Source organism: Spermophilus citellus (genome assembly GCF_964194105.1).
Source record: "Spermophilus citellus genome assembly, chromosome: 4".
In the NCBI taxonomy this organism is placed as follows: Eukaryota; Metazoa; Chordata; class Mammalia; order Rodentia; family Sciuridae; genus Spermophilus; species Spermophilus citellus.
Window position 1 is genome coordinate 139,224,935 of NC_138185.1, and position 18,249 is coordinate 139,243,183.

General features: G+C 36.6%; 2 protein-coding genes across 11 annotated transcripts in view; one reads left to right on the forward strand and one right to left on the reverse strand.

Annotated features, from left to right (window-relative positions):
- FSIP1 (fibrous sheath interacting protein 1) overlaps nucleotides 1-18,249 on the forward strand; it is a 233,583-nt gene that overhangs the window by 184,088 nt on the left and 31,246 nt on the right. The gene's annotated exons all lie outside the window — the stretch shown is intronic.
- The window catches only part of LOC308646758 (uncharacterized protein), a 97,195-nt gene that overhangs the window by 67,450 nt on the left and 11,496 nt on the right, over nucleotides 1-18,249 (reverse strand). For 2 of the 10 annotated variants that reach the window (XR_014021475.1, XR_014021476.1), the window contains one exon: nucleotides 10,778-11,231. The exons of 5 other annotated variants lie outside the window; for them this stretch is intronic. The gene's annotated coding sequence lies outside the window, so the exon portion shown is untranslated. Of the gene's footprint in view, nucleotides 1-10,777; nucleotides 11,232-11,750; nucleotides 13,556-13,596; nucleotides 14,935-18,249 lie in introns of those variants that run through there. 3 more of the 10 variants (XR_014021478.1, XR_014021479.1, XR_014021477.1) reach the window with 2 other exon arrangements.

The following is an 18,249-nucleotide window of genomic DNA, read 5'->3' on the forward strand; positions in this document are numbered from 1 at the left end:
CAATCCCAACGGATGATGTCTACTCCTGGAACCACACCTTGATATCTGAGCTGGGGATTAGTTACTGCAACCTGGCACTATTGTTCCAGACTGAAGGCAATAATTGTTCAGAACCCAATGCATCAGGACTTAAAGGCATCTGCATCCAGGGCATGTTTCAACATTCATCATTCCTGAAGTCTTAGAATCATGATGGTTTTGTTTTCAAATGGGCTTTTGAAGCAAAAAATATTAAAGGTTTATTAACTTAGAAACACCTAAATTCTGAAATGAGAAGTTTATATAATTGTTGGTCCATTAGAACTGGAACTATGATTGTACATGAAAATTTACTACAGCTTTCCAGGTTCAGACCCACCCTCCCATCACATGAGTTCTTCTCTCTGTGGCTGGTGCCCCCTGGGACTCCATCTGACATATTTCTTGGATGCATGTTATAAATTAAAGAGTACTGGGAGTGTTGCTGAAAATCATTCCAGTCATTGCTGTTTTGTTTTTGCTATGTCTAACAAAACCTTTGCTAAATCCAAATGGCAAGATACCTAAATTAACAAAGATTGTTTTATTATAAATGAGGCAAATCATTAGAAAACAAGTTAAAGCAAAGTACAAAAAACTTCTTAACAATATTCTGGGGGATGATATCTAGTTGTCTTGCTCTTACATTTATAGGATATGTAGTGAATACTCATTTGAGGAATCACTTAAACACCGAAAAATAGATCATTACAACTGTGAGGTTCTCATTACTCAAATGAAGACCCTAAGGCCCAGGGAGGTGATCTCTTGAAGTCATTTAGAAAAATGGTGTTGCAGAGTTTTTTTTTAATCATTTAAGCTTCCTTCAGTTATCAAAAATTCTCATTGTTCTGCTTAGTAAGGCAAGGAAGTAAATTAGTGCATTTTAGAAAACTTTCACCAAAAGTTTAGACAAAAAGCATTTCTTGCTTTAGACTTTTGCTTTCAGTCATAAGGAAAGTAGGACTTAATATTTTGGATATTTGAAAATGACTTAAGATATATAGAAAGGGTTGCGGGAGGGAAGGAGGGAAATAACAGGATAATACCATGGAAGCAGCATGTAATTAAGTGGCAAACCATGTGGTACCATTTTATCAAATGACAGCAATGTCCCCAAAAAAGATTTTCCTGCAATATCAGTAGTTATTATGTTGTAAAATTTTCATGCCCAAGTATGAAATGCTGATTCTATATGCCCCTTTTAGGAATTTACAGCTGGTATTAATTTATTAAAGTCTCTGAAAATCTCTGTAGTAGAGAAACATGTTCAATATAGTTTAAACCAGAGTATACAAATTTTATTTGAAATGGAATCTCTGAAAATATTCTAGAGAAGTTCTATGTAAATTCAGAGTAAAAATAAAATGCTGATAGTGATTCAGAGGGTTAGGCGGCTGAGTGGTAGATCAGCACGCCTGAGCAGAGCTTATGAAGGACTTGGTATTTGAACCAGGTCTTTCAGAATGGGTAAGGTATGAATACACAGAGAGGAACAGGGATGAGCAAAAGTGTGGAACTAGGAATGACCACCAGTCCTGACACTCAGTTTGTGCTCAGTAAATTTGTTTAATGTGTGAATATGTGAGTGAAAACATGATTTTTGTGGAAGTAGTAGGCTTAGAATGAGGAATTTGAAAGAGGTAGAAATAAAGTTGAAGACCCTTCAGATTATAGGGTGCCAAGATGAATATTCAGGACTTGATCCAATGGGGAACTCTTTTTGGTTCTTAGGCAGATGATAACACAGTAGAAATAGTGTTTGGGAACAATAACCTGAGAGTGGTGTGGAGCCAGGCAAGGGAAGGAAAAGACCAAAAATACAGTGAAGAGCAAAGAGCCTAAGAAAGTGATGCTAACCTCTGAGGGTAGAAAGTAGGTCACATACAAGTTTTTGTACATACCTAAGTCAAAGCACTAATGAGGTCTTTTTAAATATAAGAAATAAGCTAGACTATTCCACCTCAGTCATCTCTGATATTTTGAAAAACAGTGGGATAGTGAAATATTTATTATTAGACTAGGTAGAAAAAAATATTCTTAGAGACAGGAAACTTGCTGAAAGGAGACAGCATGTTCTACTCAGAAACTTGTAATGCCTTTTATATTAAAATATATCTGTCCCTTATTATGTTTGCAGAAGTTGGAATTCCAGATAAATTCCTCAGTCAGGACACGTCACTAGCTTGAGTTCCTGGAGTGGTACTGATGCTGGCTTTTCAAGTGTTTTTGTTGTCTTCATATTGAAGAACAGTTTATATGAATAAGCATGTAATTTCTCATTACACATCTTATTTATGCCAAAAACTCCAACTCTTCCTACAATCCCTTTTCTTAAGGAAAGTAGACTAAAATAGCACTCAGTCAAATGTTTAGATGCCTACTTCATTCTGCATTTGAGTTGTTGGTTGTTTTCCAATTGCTCTGTTTAGGTATCTTCATTTGCTCCTAGGCTAGACAAAGATTCATTTTCTTTTTGGATGAAATACTTCCTAGAACAGTTATAAAAATCAACTGAAATAAAACACTTCCCATAACTATGAAATTCCAGTAGCATTCTTTTTTTTTAAATAATGATATCCAAATAAGACATATTATATTTAAGATCATTATTACCTTGAATGCTCAGATTCATTTAAAAAGTCATCTTTGAATGCTTTATTCTGTATTTCATTTGTTCTCTTTTCCTTTATTATTCAGTTTTTAACATATGTTTCCTAGGGAATCTTCCAGTAGGCCTTAAACCATCTACTACATTTCACAGTCCACCCTTCCCATCTCTCTTTGCTTTTGGAAAGCACATATATTAGTATTTTTTTTACATGATTAGTATTTTGTGTTTGTTTAGCTTACTTCATCTGGGTTCTCAATTGTTATACTTGTCTTTTTGCAAGAGGCAAAGTTTGAAGACTATCTGCCTCAGTTTTTCTCAACTGTGGCAGATAAGAATCTCCAGGAGAGCTTTAAAAAATTCAAGTTTTAGTTGGGTCAAATGGTGGTTCCATTCCCAGCTTTCCAAGGAATCTCTATACTGCTTTCCTAATTGGCTGAACCAATTTGCAGTCCCACCAGTAGTGTACAAGTGTACCCTTTTCCCCACATCCTCACCAGCACTTGTTATTGTTTGACTTCATAATGGCTGCCATTCTTACTGGAGTGCTTTTAATTTACATTTCTCTGATTGCTAGAGATGGTGAGCATTTTTTCGTGTATTTGTTGATTGATTGTATATCCTCCTCTGAGAAGTGTCTGTTCAGATCCTTGGCGCATTTGTTGATTGGGTTATTTGTTTTCTTTTTTTTTTTAATTTTTGTCCTTTTTTTTCAAAATTGTTTTGACTATTCTACTTTCTTTGTCTTTTTCCATTCATATTAAATTAAACTAATTAATTAAGAATAAGTAATTTTTGGCACTGAGGATTGAACCCAGCAGCAGTGCTTTGCCATTGAGTTATATACCCAGCCTTTTTTTTTTTTTTTTTGGTACCAGGATTGAACTCAGGGATGCTTGACCACTGAGCCACATCTCCAGCCCTATTTTGTATTTTATTTAGAGACAGGGTCTCACTGAGTTGCTTAGTGCCTTGCTGTTGCTGAGGTTGGCTTTGAACCCGTGATTCTCCTGTCTCAGCCTCCAGAACCATTGGGATTACAGGCATGTGCCCCCTCACCCGGCTATACCCAGCCCTTTTTATTTTTAATTTTGATTTTTTTTTTTAATTTTTATTTTATTTTATTTTATTTTATTTTTATTGGTTGTTCACAACATTACAAAGCTCATGACATATCATATTTCATACATTAGATTGAAGTGGGTTATGAACCCCCAATTTTACCCCAAATGCAGATTGCAGAATCACGTCGGTTACACATCCACAATTTTACATAATGCCCTATTAGTAATTGTTGTATTCTGCTACCTTTCCTATCCCCTACTATCCCCTCTCCCCTCCCCTCCCAACTTCTCTCTCTACCCCATCTACTGTAATTCATTTCTATCCTTGTTTATTTTCCCATTCCCTTCACAACCTCTTATATGTAATTTTGTATAGCAATGAGGGTCTCCCTTCATTTCCATGCAATTTCCCTTTTCTCTCCCTTTCCCTTCCATCTCATGTCTCTGTTTAATGTTAATCTTTTCTTCCTACTCTTCCTCCCTGCTCTGTTCATAGTTGCTCTCATTATATCAAAGAAGACATTTGGTATTTGTTTTTTAGGGATTGGCTAGCTTCACTAAGCATAATCTGCTCTAGTGCCATCCATTTCCCTGCAAATTCTATGATTTTGTCATTTTTCATTGCTGCATAGTACTCCATTGTGTATAGATGCCACATTTTTTTTATCCATTCATCTATTGAAGGGCATCTGGGTTGGTTCCACAGTCTAGCTATTGTGAATTGTGCTGCTATGAACATCGATGTGGCAGTATCCCTGTAGCATGCTCTTTTAAGGTCAATAGCAGGGTCAAATGGTGGTTCCATTCCCATCTTTCCCAGGAATCTCCAAACTGCTTTCCAAATTGGCCGCACCAATTTGCAGTCCCACCAGCAATGTACAAGTGTACCCTTTTCTCCACATCCTCGCCAGCACTTGTTGTTGTTTGACTTCATAGTGGCTGCCAATCTTACTGGAGTGAGATGGTATCTTAGGGTGGTTTTGATTTGCATTTCTCTGACTGCTAGAGATGGAGAGCATTTTTTCATGTACTTGTTGATTGATTGTATGTCCTCCTCTGAGAAGTGTCTGTTCAGGTCCTTGGCCCATTTGTTGATTGGGTTATTTGTTATCTTATTGTCTAATTTTTTGAGTTCTTTGTATACTCTGGATATTAGGGCTCTATCTGAAGTGTGAGGAGAAAAAATTTGTTCCCAGGATGTAGGCTCCCTATTTACCTCTCTTATTGTTTCTTTTGCTGAGAAAAAACTTTTAAGTTTAATTAAGTCCCATTTGTTGATTCTAGTTGTTAACTCTTGTGCTATGGGTGTCCTATTAAGGAATTTGGAGCCCGACCCCACAATCTGTAGATTGGAGCCAACTTTTTCTTCTATCAGACACAGAGTTTCTGATTTGATATCAAGCTCCTTGATCCATTTTGAGTTAACTTTTGTGCATGGCCAGAGAAAGGGATTCAGTTTCATTTTGTTGCATATGGATTTCCAGTTTTCCCAACACCATTTGTTGAAGATGCTATCCTTCCTCCATTGCATGCTTATAGCCCCTTTATCAAATATAAGATAGTTGTAACTTTGTGGATTAGTCTCTGTGTCCTCTATTCTATACCATTGGTCCACCCGCCTGTTTTGGTACCAGTACCATGCTGTTTTTGTCACTATTGCTCTGTAATATAGTTTGAAATCTGGTATCGCTGTACCGCCTGATTCACACTTCCTGCTTAGAATTGCTTTTGCTATTCTGGGTCTTTTATTTTTCCATATGAATTTCATGATTGCTTTATCTATTTCTACAAGAAATGCTGTTGGGATTTTGATTGGCATTGCATTAAATCTATAGAGAACTTTTGGTAATATCGCCATTTTGATGATGTTAGTTCTGCCTATCCATGAACAGGGTATATTTTTCCATCTTCTAAGATCTTCTTCTACTTCTCTCATTAGGGTTCTGTAGTTTTCATTGTATAAATCTTTCACTTCTTTTGTTAGGTTGATTCCCAAGTATTTTATTTTTTTTGAGGATATTGTGAATGGAGTGTTTTTCCTCATTTCCATTTCAGAAGTTTTGTCGCTGATATACAGAAATGCCTTTGATTTATGCGTGTTGATTTTATATCCTGCCACTTTGCTGAATTCATTTATTAGTTCTAGTAGTTTTTTTGTAGACCCTTTTGGGTCTTCTAGGTATAGAATCATGTCATCTGCAAATAGTGATAATTTAAGTTCTTCTTTTCCAATTTTTATGCCTTTAATTTCTTTCGTCTGTCTAATTGCTCTGGCCAGTGTTTCGAGAACTATATTGAATAGAAGTGGAGATAGTGGGCATCCCTGTCTTGTTCCGGATTTTAGAGGGAATGCCTTCAACTTTTGTCCATTCAGAATGATGCTAGCCTGAGGCTTAGCATAGATAGCTTTTACAATGTCAAGGTAAGTTCCTGTTATCCCTAGTTTTTCTAATACTTTGAACATAAAGGGATGCTGTACTTTGTCGAATGCTTTCTCTGCATCTATCGAGATGATCATATGGTTCTTATCTTTAAGTCTATTGATGTGGTGAATAACATTTATTGATTTCCGTATATTGAACCATCCTTGCATCCCAGGGATGAATCCTACTTGATCATGGTGCACAATTTTTTTGATGTGTTTTTGTATTCGATTTGCCAGAATTTTATTGAGGATTTTTGCATCTAGGTTCATTAGAGATATTGGTCTGTAGTTTTCTTTCTTTGAGGTGTCTTTGTCAGGTTTCGGAATCAGGGTGATGTTGGCCTCATAGAATGAATTTGGAAGAGCTCCCTCTTTTTCTATTTCCTGAAATAACTTGAAAAGTATTGGTATTAATTCTTCTTTAAAGGTTTTGTAAAACTCCGCTGTATACCCATCCGGTCCTGGGCTTTTCTTGGTTGGTAGTCTTTTGATGGCTTCTTCAATTTCATCCATTGATATTGGTCTGTTCAAATTGTGTCTGTCCTGACTCAGTCTGGGCAAATCATATGACTTAAGAAATTTATCGATGTCTTCACTATCCTCTATTTTATTGGAATATAGGTTTTCAAAATAATTTCTAATTGTCTTCTGTATTTCTGTAGCATCTGTTGTGATATTGCCTTTTTCATTCCATATGTTAGTAATTTGAGTTCTCTCTCTTCTTCTCTTCGTTAGCATGGCTAAAGGTCTGTCGATCTTATTTATTTTTTCGAAGAACCAACTTTTAGTTTTGTTAATTTTTTCAATAGTTTCTTTTGTTTCAATTTCATTGATTTCTGCTCTGATTTTAATTATTTCTTGCCTTCTGCTACATTTGCTGTTGTTTTGCTCTTCCTTTTCTAGGGCTTTGAGTTGGAGTGTGAGCTCATTTATTTGTTGGTTTTTTCTTTTTTTGAGGAATGACCACCAGGCAATGAATTTTCCTCTTAAAACTGCGTTCATTGTGTCCCATAGATTCCGATATGTTGTGTCTGTATTTTCATTTCTCTCTAAGAATTTTTTGATTTCCTCCTTTATGTCTTCTGTAACCCATTGATCATTCAGTAACATATTGTTCATTTTCCATGTGATGTAGGATTTTTTCTTCCTTCTTTTATCATTGATTTCCAGTTTCATTCCATCATGATCAGATAAAATGCATGGTATTATCTCCACCCCTTTATATTTACTGAGGGTTGCCCTATGGCATAATATATGGTCTATTTTTGAGAAGGATCCATGTGCTGCTGAGAAAAAAGTATATCCATTTGATGATGGTTGATATATTCTATATAAGTCAGTTAAGTCTAGGTTATTGATTGTGGTATTGAGTTCTATAGTTTCTTTATTCAACTTTTGTTTGGAGGATCTGTCCAATGGTGAGAGAGGTGTGTTGAAGTCTCCCATAATTATTGTGTTGTGGTCTATTTGATTCTTGAACTTGAGGAGAATTTGTTTCATGAATGTCGCAGCACCATTATTTGGTGCGTAAATAATGATAATTGTTATGTCTTGTTGGTGAATGGTTCCTTTTAACAGTATATAATGACCTTCTTTATCCCTTTTGATTAACTTAGTCTTGAAGTCGATTTCATTCGATATGAGGATGGCCACCCCTGCTTGCTTACGAGGACCGTGTGCGTGGTATATTTTTTCCCATCCTTTCACCTTCAGCCTGTGTATGTCTTTTCCAATCAGATGTGTCTCCTGAAGGCAGCATATTGTTGGATTTGTTTTTTTAATCCATGATACCAGCCTATGTCACTTTATTGGAGAGTTTAGGCCATTAACGTTCAGAGTTACTATTGATATATGGTTTGAACTTCCATCCATGTTTGATTGTTTATCCTTTTTTAAAAAAATTTTAGTTTGTTTCTCCATGATTGTCTTTCCCCTCGCCCTCTGTCTTTACTGAGGCACTTCCCACTGATGGTTTTGGTTATTGTTTTTCATTTCTTCCTCGTGTAGTGTTTTGCTCAAAATGCTTTGCAATGCTGGTTTTCTGGCTGCAAATTCTTTTAACTTTTGTTTATCATGAAAGATTTTTATTTCGTTGTCATACCTGAAGCTTAATTTTGCTGGATACAGAATTCTTGGTTGGCATCCATTGTCTTTCAGTGTTTGAAATACATTGTTCCATGACCTTCTTGCTTTCAGTGTCTGTGATGAAAAATCCGTTGTTAACCTTATCGGTTTACCCCTGAATGTAACCTGTCTCCTTTCTCTTGTAGCTTTTAATATTTTCTCTTTGTTCTGTATATTGGATATCTTCATAACAATGTGTCTTGGCGTTGGTCTACTGTGATTTTGTGTGTTCAGTGTCCTGTATGCATCTTCAGTTTGTATATCTGTTTCCTTTTTTATTTCTGGAAAGTTTTCTGTAATTATTTCATTCAGCAGGTTACTCATTCCCTTGGTTTTAATCTCTGTACCTTCTTCTATCCCGATGACTCGTAAGTTTGGTTTTTTTATGTTATCCCATAACTCTTGGATGTTTTTCTCATGATTTTTTACCAGCCTTTCTGAGTTGGCTAGACTCTTTTCAAGATGATATATTTTGTCTTCATTATCTGACGTTCTGGCTTCTACTTGCTCCACTCTGTTAGTGATACTCTCAATTGAGTTTTTAATTTGGTTTATCGTTTCCTTCATTTCTAGAATTATTGTTTGATTATTTTTTATAATTTCTATCTCCTGATAAAGATGCTTAACTTCTTCTTTTATCTGTTTATGAAATTCATTCTCAATGTGTTCTTTTGCTGCTTGAATTTGCTGTGTTGTATCCTCTTTAAGGTTCCATTCCATCTGTCTAAGGTGATCCTTGAGTTCTTTATATGACCATTTTTCTGATGACTCTAGGTCCTCCTGAATATTTAGGCTGTCCTGCATTGTTTGTACTCCTTTTCTTCCTTGTTGTTTGAAGCTGCTCATGTTACTTCTTGTTTTGTTTGACTGCTGAGTTACTGTTTACTCCTATAAATTAATTTGATGCTTGGGAGGAAAGGTATTTGAAGGGAAGGGAAGATGTCACTAAAAAGAATGAGAGTAGGCAGGTAGAATTCAAGGAAAGGGGGATAAGAAAAATGAAAAGAGTAAAGAAGAAAAAAATAGGAACCAAAAAAAAATTTAAGAAAAAAAAATAATAATAATTAAAAAAATTTAAAATTAAAATTAGTAGAAAAAAAATTAAAAAATATTTTGTAAAAAAATTAATAAAACAACAAGAAAGAAAAATTAAAATGAAAGAAAAACTCAAATCAAAAAAAAAAAAGAGAAAAGAAAAAGAAAAAAGAAAATGAAAAAAAAAACCTAATAAATGCCGTCTTAGAGTTTGATTAACTTCTCTTCCAGTAGATGGCGTTGTGCCCACCAGGTCAAGTTTCTCCTGTCAATACGCGGGAACCAATCACTGTGCAGGAGCTCCTCCCAGACTGGGCGAGTCTCCAATCCTGAGTGTCTAGGGCCTCCTCTTGTGTCTAGTCACTTCCCACTTTTTCTCTAGCCAGGCCCCTCTCACCACAATACTGGCTACACGCCAAGTCTGCTGCTCCCGGGAGCCCTATTTTCATGAACGACTGGGCACACTCTTCCAGTTTGCCATTCCCTCAGACCCTAAGTTTGTAGAGCTTGGGGCTGAGAATCCTCAGCGGATTTTACTTGCCCTCTGGTATCCAATTCCCGTAGGTGGTGCAGGAGACCTCAGCAGTCAGCCCTGGTGGGAGCAGTAGTTCCGCGCCGCGGGACCCGCACCACTTCTGATTCCCTCGGGCTGGCTGTAGCGCTCACGGGAGAGCTGGGAGGGGCCCTTACGGGAGAGCTGGGAGGGGCCCTTAAGGTTTCCCCGATGTGTGGAGAGGGAAGGCTAGGGAATTACACACCTGTAGCTGCAGGTTTTTCAATGAAGTTATCTCCTCCACAGCAGTCTGATGACGTCGTTTCCCTTTGCCGGGCGACGGGTGGGTCCTTCTCCCCCAAGCCCCGTTTCAAACCTGTGGCCACAACTTATGTAGGCTCGGTAGGCATTTACCTTCATAGGATGAGAAGGGCTGACCAGTTGTTTCAGCCGGATGGATTAATGCTGAGTCATAGCTGTTTGTCTGCGGGTAGCAGGTGACCGGCAGTTTGAATTCAGCCGATCAGGGCTCAGTGCGTGTTCTCGGATCACTTGGATTTTAAATTGTCACTCATCTTATCAGCTGTTTCATTTAATTCGGCAGCTCACTCTCGCGGTGAAGAGTCTGCTCTATGGTGCTCCGTGGGAGGCGGCGGCGGCAGCGGCGGTGGCAGCGGCCTTCGGGACCCCCGGGGTGGGGTGCGGGTTGGGGGAGGGGAGGCGGCGCCTTGGGGCCGCGTGGGCAGGGTACCGGACACGCGGGAGAGCGGGCGGGGTGGGGGAAAGAAATTGAGATCTAGATTTAGAGACTGAGCTTGGGAGGAGAGACAGCTGGGGAGAAGCAAGATGGAGAGGCGGAGAGGAGAAGAAGATGGGGCCGATAGAGCCGTGCAGCTGGGGCTGCAGCCTTACTGCTCGCGCTGAAGTCGTGATGGACTCCCTCCACCTTGGCTGGATTCGTGGCGGATTCACTCCACCTAGGCCCCTTTCTTGACACGGTCTTGTTTTCTTATTGTTTAATTTTTTGAGTTCTTTGTATACTCTGGAGATTAGAGCTCTATCTGAAGTGTGAGGGGTAAATATTTGTTCCCAGGATGTAGGCTCCCTATTTACCTCTCTTATTGTTTCTCTTGCTGAGAAAAAAACTTTTTAGTTTGAGTATGTCCCATATGTTGATTCTTGATTTTAACTCTGGTGCTATAGGTGTCCTATTAATGAATTTGGAGCCCGACCCCACAAGATGGAGATTAGGGCCAACTTTTTCTTCTATTAGACGCAAATTTTCTGGTTTGATTCCTAGCTCCTTGATCCATTTTGAGTTAACTTTTGTGTAAGGTGAGAGAAAGGGATTCATTTTCATTTTGTTGCATATGGATCTCCAGTTCTCTCAGCACCATTTGTTGAAGATGCTATCCTTTCTCCATTCCATGCTTTTGGCACCTTTGTCTATACCCAAAAGACCTAAAAAGAGCATACAACAGGGACACAGCTACATCAATGTTCATAGCAGCACAATTCACAATAACTAGACTGTGGAACCAACCCAGATGCCCTTCAATAGATGAATGGATAAAAAAAAATGTGGCATTTATACACAATGGAATATTACTCAGCACTAAAACACAACAAAATAATGGCATTTGCAGGGAAATGGATGGCATTAGAGCAGATTATGCTAAGTGAAGCTAGCCAATCCCTAAAAAACAAATGCAGAATGTCTTCTTTGATAAAAGGGGGGCAACTCAAAACAGAGCAGGGAGGAAGCGCATGAGAAGAAGGTTACCATTAAATAGGGATGAGAGAGGTGCGTGGGAATGGGAGAGAGAAGGGGAATTGCATGGAAGATGGTAGGAGACCTTCATTGTTATGCAAAATTACATATAAGATGGTGTGAGGGGGAAGAAAAAAGAGAGAAAAGTGTCACAGTAGATTGGGTAGAAAGAGAGGAGGGGTGGGGAGGGAGGATAGGAAGAGCAGCATAATACAATAGACACTATATGGCCCTATGTATAAACGTGGCTGTATAACCAATGTGATCCTGCAATCTGTACATGTGGAAAAATAAGATTAAGATTACGTATCCCATTTGAATCAAATGTATGATATGTCAAGATCATTGTAATGTTTTGAGCAACTAATAAAAAATTTTTTTAAAAAATTCAAGTTTTCTTAGGTTATGATTTAATTTATGGAAATAACAGTCTATATAAAATTCAAATTATGAAAGCACTATATGAACATGTGGTAAATGTTTTATATTAGGTTGGAACTAAAATTGTCTTAGAAATTCAGCTGCCAGTACAATCTCATATTTCTCTCTTGTTTTTTGGTAACAGTTTTATAGCAGATTCTTCTTGTGTGCATTTACTATTGTGACTTTTCTTTCTTCTTTTTTTGTGTGTGTGCTGAGTTTTGAACACAGGGACTCATGCATGCTAAGCACATGTTCTACCACTGAGCTATGTCTCTACTCCCTCGTGACTTACTCTTGATGAATTCAAAGCATACTGACAATAAGTTAACTTTTGGATTCCAGACTGTATAGTCATTCAGTATTTTGAACTATTATACTAGTTCAATATCTGCATGTCCTTATGTAATAAACATTGTTAGAATATTAAATATAGATGGAGTATCTGTCTTAAGAAGTTTTTTATTTTTAATGTCTTTTCCATCCTTGGTACATAATGTGTGTTCAGCTTTGACATGATATGTTTTTTAAACAGCTGTTCTGAAATTTTTTTTTTTATTTTTTTATTTTTTGGCAAAGTGATTTTTTTTTATTGGTTGTTCACAACATTACAAAGCTCTTGACATATCATACTTCATACATTAGAATCAAGTGGGTTATGAACTCCCATTTTTACCCCAAATACAGATTGCAGAATCATATCAGTTACACATCCACATTTTTACATACTGCCATATTAGTGACTGTTGTATTCTGCTACCTTTCCTATCCTCTACTATCACCGCTGTTCTGAAATTTTAACTATAAATTATTGTTCCATGGCCTGACACTGTTAGAAAACACGTAAATTCCAGAAACACACCAACAGAGTCTTGGGTTGTAAGGTGTGGAAAGGGGTGGCAAGAGTCTCTTCTGAACACAGATTTGTTGTGTCCAGGGCTGGAAGGCCAAAAGAGGACACTTGAGCCCTACCTACCAGAAGACAAAGCAACATATTCAGTATGGAATAAACCCCAAATTATATATCCACAGGGCTTTTGCTCTCATGCCTCTTATATCAGCTTTGTTCTGAAAATCTGCTTTTAAAAAAATTGTAGTTGTAGGTGGACAGAATGTCTTTATTTTGTTTATTTTTGTGTGGCGCTAGGGATTAAACCCAGTGCCTCATACATGCTAGGCAAGTGCTTTGTCACTGAGCTACAGCCCCAGCCCTGAATAGTTTCTTTTGAATATTGCTGCCTGATAGTGATTTGGCTCACTGGTGCCTGAATGAGAAATGTAATTATAACATTTTACATGAACAACTTGAAAAATTGAATTGAATAATTTCATTTTCTCACCTTTTGAGGGCAGAGGCCCTGAAAAGGAGTTTCCTGAACAGTGAGAAACTAACTATAAAATAGTTTTATCTTCAGTTATAAATTTAAAAACTTTCTGTATTAAATTCATTTTTTATTACTTACTTATATCATAGTGGAAATATTCTTCTCAGCTTCTGAATTTGAAACTATTCATGAATTCTTTGAGGTCATAAAACAAATAACGGTCAATTAAAACAAATGTTTCTCTTCTTGTTTGGATCTCAGATGCACACCTGAAAAAATCATCTTGGCATCTTTGACTGATAAATGGGACAAGAAGGGGATATACAATATACTGGTTCAGCAGGATGCCTTGACTAGCTGGACATTAGAGGGTCGATGGTGACCTGTCCCCAGGAAACCAGAGGGCTGGTGTTTCCAATCATTAATCACCTCAGGAATAGTCGTTTTAAACTCTCAAACCTAATTGGTACAGACTTGGCACACTCTGCCAGGTGGCTGGAGGTTAAAAAATGCATTTTCCTGTAGTGAGGGGAAGTGTTCAGGACACTCACAGGCATTGGTTGTGATGAGCATAAAATTCTAGAAGGAAGTGTGTTTGGAGAGGCGGAGTACATAGGGAAATTTCAGAAATTAAGTTTTATTTTTAAAAACTCAATACCAGAGTCTGATGAGAAATCTAAAGGTGTACAAGATGTCCCACAGACCATTTCAGTTGATAGTTTTAGCTAAGGAAAATTACTGTCACCAAGGTTTGTTACTCATAAATCTCATGATTTTAGATTCTTTGTAAGCTTATATACCATATAGCTACATTTTGCCTCCTCAAATGTGGTTTTAATTTACGGTTGGCACACTTCCTTAGCTCTGCAGAATTTTCCAGTTACACTGAAAATAAATAAACAAACAAGCAAAGAAACAAAAATAAACAAACAAAAAAATAAGAAAGAAAAGACAACCAAAAAATCCCACAAACAAACAAAGAACAAAAAACAAACCAAAACCAAACAAGCTAATAAACAAAAACCCCCAAACTAACACAAAAACTGGGAAGTTTTTGAAAAATTTGATACTGAGTTTTGAAACTGAGATCCAATTTAAGTAACTTGGCTTATGAAAGAATATTTATGCTGAAGAGTAAACTGCAAAACATTTTTGTTGACCATGTGGCAAGTTACAGGCAAATACAAACAAACAAGCAAGCAAACAAAAAGCCCCATACAAATAAAAAACCAGACTTGATGTTCCCATATATTTGACTAATGTCTATTGATTCTTATGAAAAGAAACATATCATTTAGATTTTTCTAGGTATATTTATATGTTCCAGAATAAATTGAAATAAATTTGATATTGAGAAATGTTATTCAGTCTCTCATGAATAGTTAGCAGGCTAGTTTCTGACTAAAGAAAGGCTATATTATTCATCTGGATTCATCCTTTTTTTTTTCCCATGAACTTTTCTCAGTCCACCCTTTTTGGGTGCCTCAGGATTTGATAATTCTCAAATTAACATAGTTGGACAGTTCCACATGGGAGCATCATGAGAACTGGGCCCAGTAAAGATTTGTATGCACAAATATTTTTCAGAATTACTCTCAACACATAAAAATTCAGTTTTTATCTTCTCTAACAACTTGAGTTTTGAAATCTGTAAGAAGAAAACAAAATTCTTGTGTTATACCATTTCATGGTTGTTTACTCACCTTTTAAATATTTTCATATTATATGTGTGTAAATATACATATATATTATACATATGTATATAATCACTGTTGAAATAAAATAGCAGTTACTTTGTATCTTCCTCCTTATTTTCCTTCTCTCTTTCTAACTTTATAAGAATGGAGATCTGTTCTAACACTACCTAAAATGGTGCTTTTATGCCAGAATTTCATCTCAGGTGCAAAGAATTATACTGCCACAGAATTTTTCTCTGAAGACAGTATCTAAATATGAATTTATTGATTCAAATTTATGGCTACCACCTAAAAACGAATTGTTTTGAAGATGAAATCAATTGTGTAAAGAAACTGTGCCTGTTAGAGAACTTTTATTTTCTCTCTAAAATTCCTGGGGAATTTCCTAGCAGAAAATTATGAGATATGCTCAATGAAGGATGATAAATACAATGACAATAAACAGCCAATTTATATACTTCACCAAAGGAATCAATTTATATGTAATTTTTAACTTTAGATTCAATTACTGCATCTTGAAATTTTGTTAGGATCCTTGTATCTACTCAGCAAAATTGAAATCATTTTGAAAAACTTACTCCGTATTTCCCTTAAAATATGGGTTTTGGAATTTCTTAGGTTTTCTTACTTTTACTGAGATGTTTTCCTTTAACACATGAAAAATGACTTTCTAACTTTGAACTTGCAATCTGAGTCACAGCAGGGCAGAATGTAAAGCAGCTGAAAACACGTGTGTGCATTCCTTCCCCATGCAGAATTCTTTATTCTGCAGATTCCTGTCACTAAAGAATTTGGCTAAATACAAAGACCCTCAGGTAGAAACAGGCTATAAAGAGCCACCCAGTCGGTGAGTGAGCTGGAGCCAGCCATGCACTTGTACCAGTAATCTTGGAAAGGCCAGTAGTAAACGCCTCCAGCTCAGGCTAGGAAATTGTTTCTTGGACTACGAGCAGGTTGAAAATAATAAGATAAATAGAGGAGTGGGGACATGTGTTAAGATCTTCTGTCCTGTTAAAATTAGCAAGGATGCTTAGTGTTTTATTCATTATAATGAAGAGATCAGCAGCTGAGGCATTCGTCTTTGCAACATGAATACTTGCAATATTATTTAATGATGATATAATAATGTGAGTCATTGATAGTATCTAACTCAGTTCAATTTCATTAACCCGACAAGTATAACATTAAAATTGTAGACTTTATAGCAAAATATCAAATGTGAGGTCAAAAAATGAAGGTGAATTTCAAGGTCCCAGCCCACATCCTATTCCTATGACTGTAATTTGTACTTTTATAGTACCCTTGAATCAAGGACTGCTCAATAATTTTATGAATATATCTAATATTGTGAAGCTTATAGGCTGTAGTAAATTTATACTAGCACTTGGGCCGTCTGTTCAGAGTTCTGGAGTTTTTCTATTTTATGTTTGTTGATTGCTACTAAGACCCCCATACATGAGTGGTGAGGCTTGCATTTTAATCCTATATATTTTTGCTATAACATAGGAAGGAGAATTGGCCCTAAATCATGGTAATGGTAAAGTAGCAGAGAGTAGAAGCTATGACTCATAGTTCATTTGCTGAACCTCTGAAACAACATTTCATTAGGTAAACCAGGAAAACGACTTTTATTGGAAAGTCAAATAGAACACCAAGTTGGTTTTGTATCATTTTTATACATCATATTTTATGGTATTAGGTCACAGTGCTTATTTGCTTTCAAATACCATAAACCATGTTAATTATAGTCAGTTTTTAGGTTTTTTTTTTTTTTTGCCTATGTATACATACATACTATGTATGATGTGTTGAGAGGCAGATGACAGACATCTAGCGCAGCTGTGTGAGCTAATGCATTGGCAAAGCTGATGGTCGCCAGTCACCTCTTTTGACTTTGAATAAAGGCCTATGATGGCTCCTAAGTGGCCTGAACTTTACTTTTGTGTTCTGGGGGTATGTGATGTGCAGACAACTCAACCTGTTTTACTGTGGAGAGCCATTCTTGCTTTTCACTCTCTGCAGAATGATAGGAATTGTGGTTTTTTTTTTTTCAGTTTGAATTTGGAACAGATAATTTTGTATATCTGATGTTATCTTCCTTCTATATTACATTCTATGGCTAAGAAAGCATGTTTGTATTCAAAGATTATTAATTCATAGATCTTTGTATTGACTAATCATTTCTGTTCATGAGCCGTTTGGGGTTAAGAAACTTCAGTAAAAGTATATATAATTTAGTGTTCTTTGCAGTGCACCAATGATAACATCCAAATTGTTATGGTTCCATGTATCCTTCATTAATACTTTATAAATTCTTTGAGTATTCCTTGTCATGGGGATTGAGTGGCTGTGGAGACCTATTCTTCTTCTTCTAAGCATTTAGTTCCTGTCATTACCAGCTGAATTTATAGAAGCCTGCCATCATTTAGTATCTCAGTTTAGTAAGTTTACCTGTTAAATTTGACCTGAGATAAAAATGAATTCCATATGGGGAAAGGAAGGCCCAACACATGAGTAGGAAATGGAGAAACTAGGAATCTAAATATGTGCTAAGATCTAGTTCCACCCATCCTACATGTTCTAACCTCACAGTGGAACTTAGTCCACAAATTTTGTGGAGGATGACTATATAACATTGCTCTAAGAACAGAAGTAAAGGGGATCCAAACCAAGAAGTGCTTTGAGAAACTTCAGATTCCCAATGAATGGTTAAAACTGTGATCAAGGCTTTAGAACTCTATAGTAAACGCAAGTTTCATGTTTTTTATCTGCTTCCATGGGTACTGGGGCAAGGCACTTAAACTCACTGAGAAAATTTCTCCTCTGTTTACTGTTCCTTGGATCATCCATATGTTTCCTTCCAACTCTAAGGATTCTCTGGTTCTATTATATTACTACAGGTCCTGAAAATGACACAGCCAGATGAGACCTCATTTAATGTTATTAGGCCTCATGGGAGCAGAGGAGAAAACCCTTAATTATTCCCAGAACAAATTATGTCCTTGGAGGCTCCTGTGGCTATTATATTCCAACAATAACAACACCAACAGCAATAACAACCACCACCACCACCCTCCGATAGTTTAAGGATGAGTCTTCAAGTTGCCATTAACAATACTGGTATTTCTCAAGTGATAGTTCTCACCCCATTTTAATGTTTTTGTCTTTCATTCTTATATTTCTAACATCTATTAATTTCTTAATTATTTTTCAAATATTTCTTACTTGGGGCCTAAGTATATTTTAGTATATAACATGTATATATG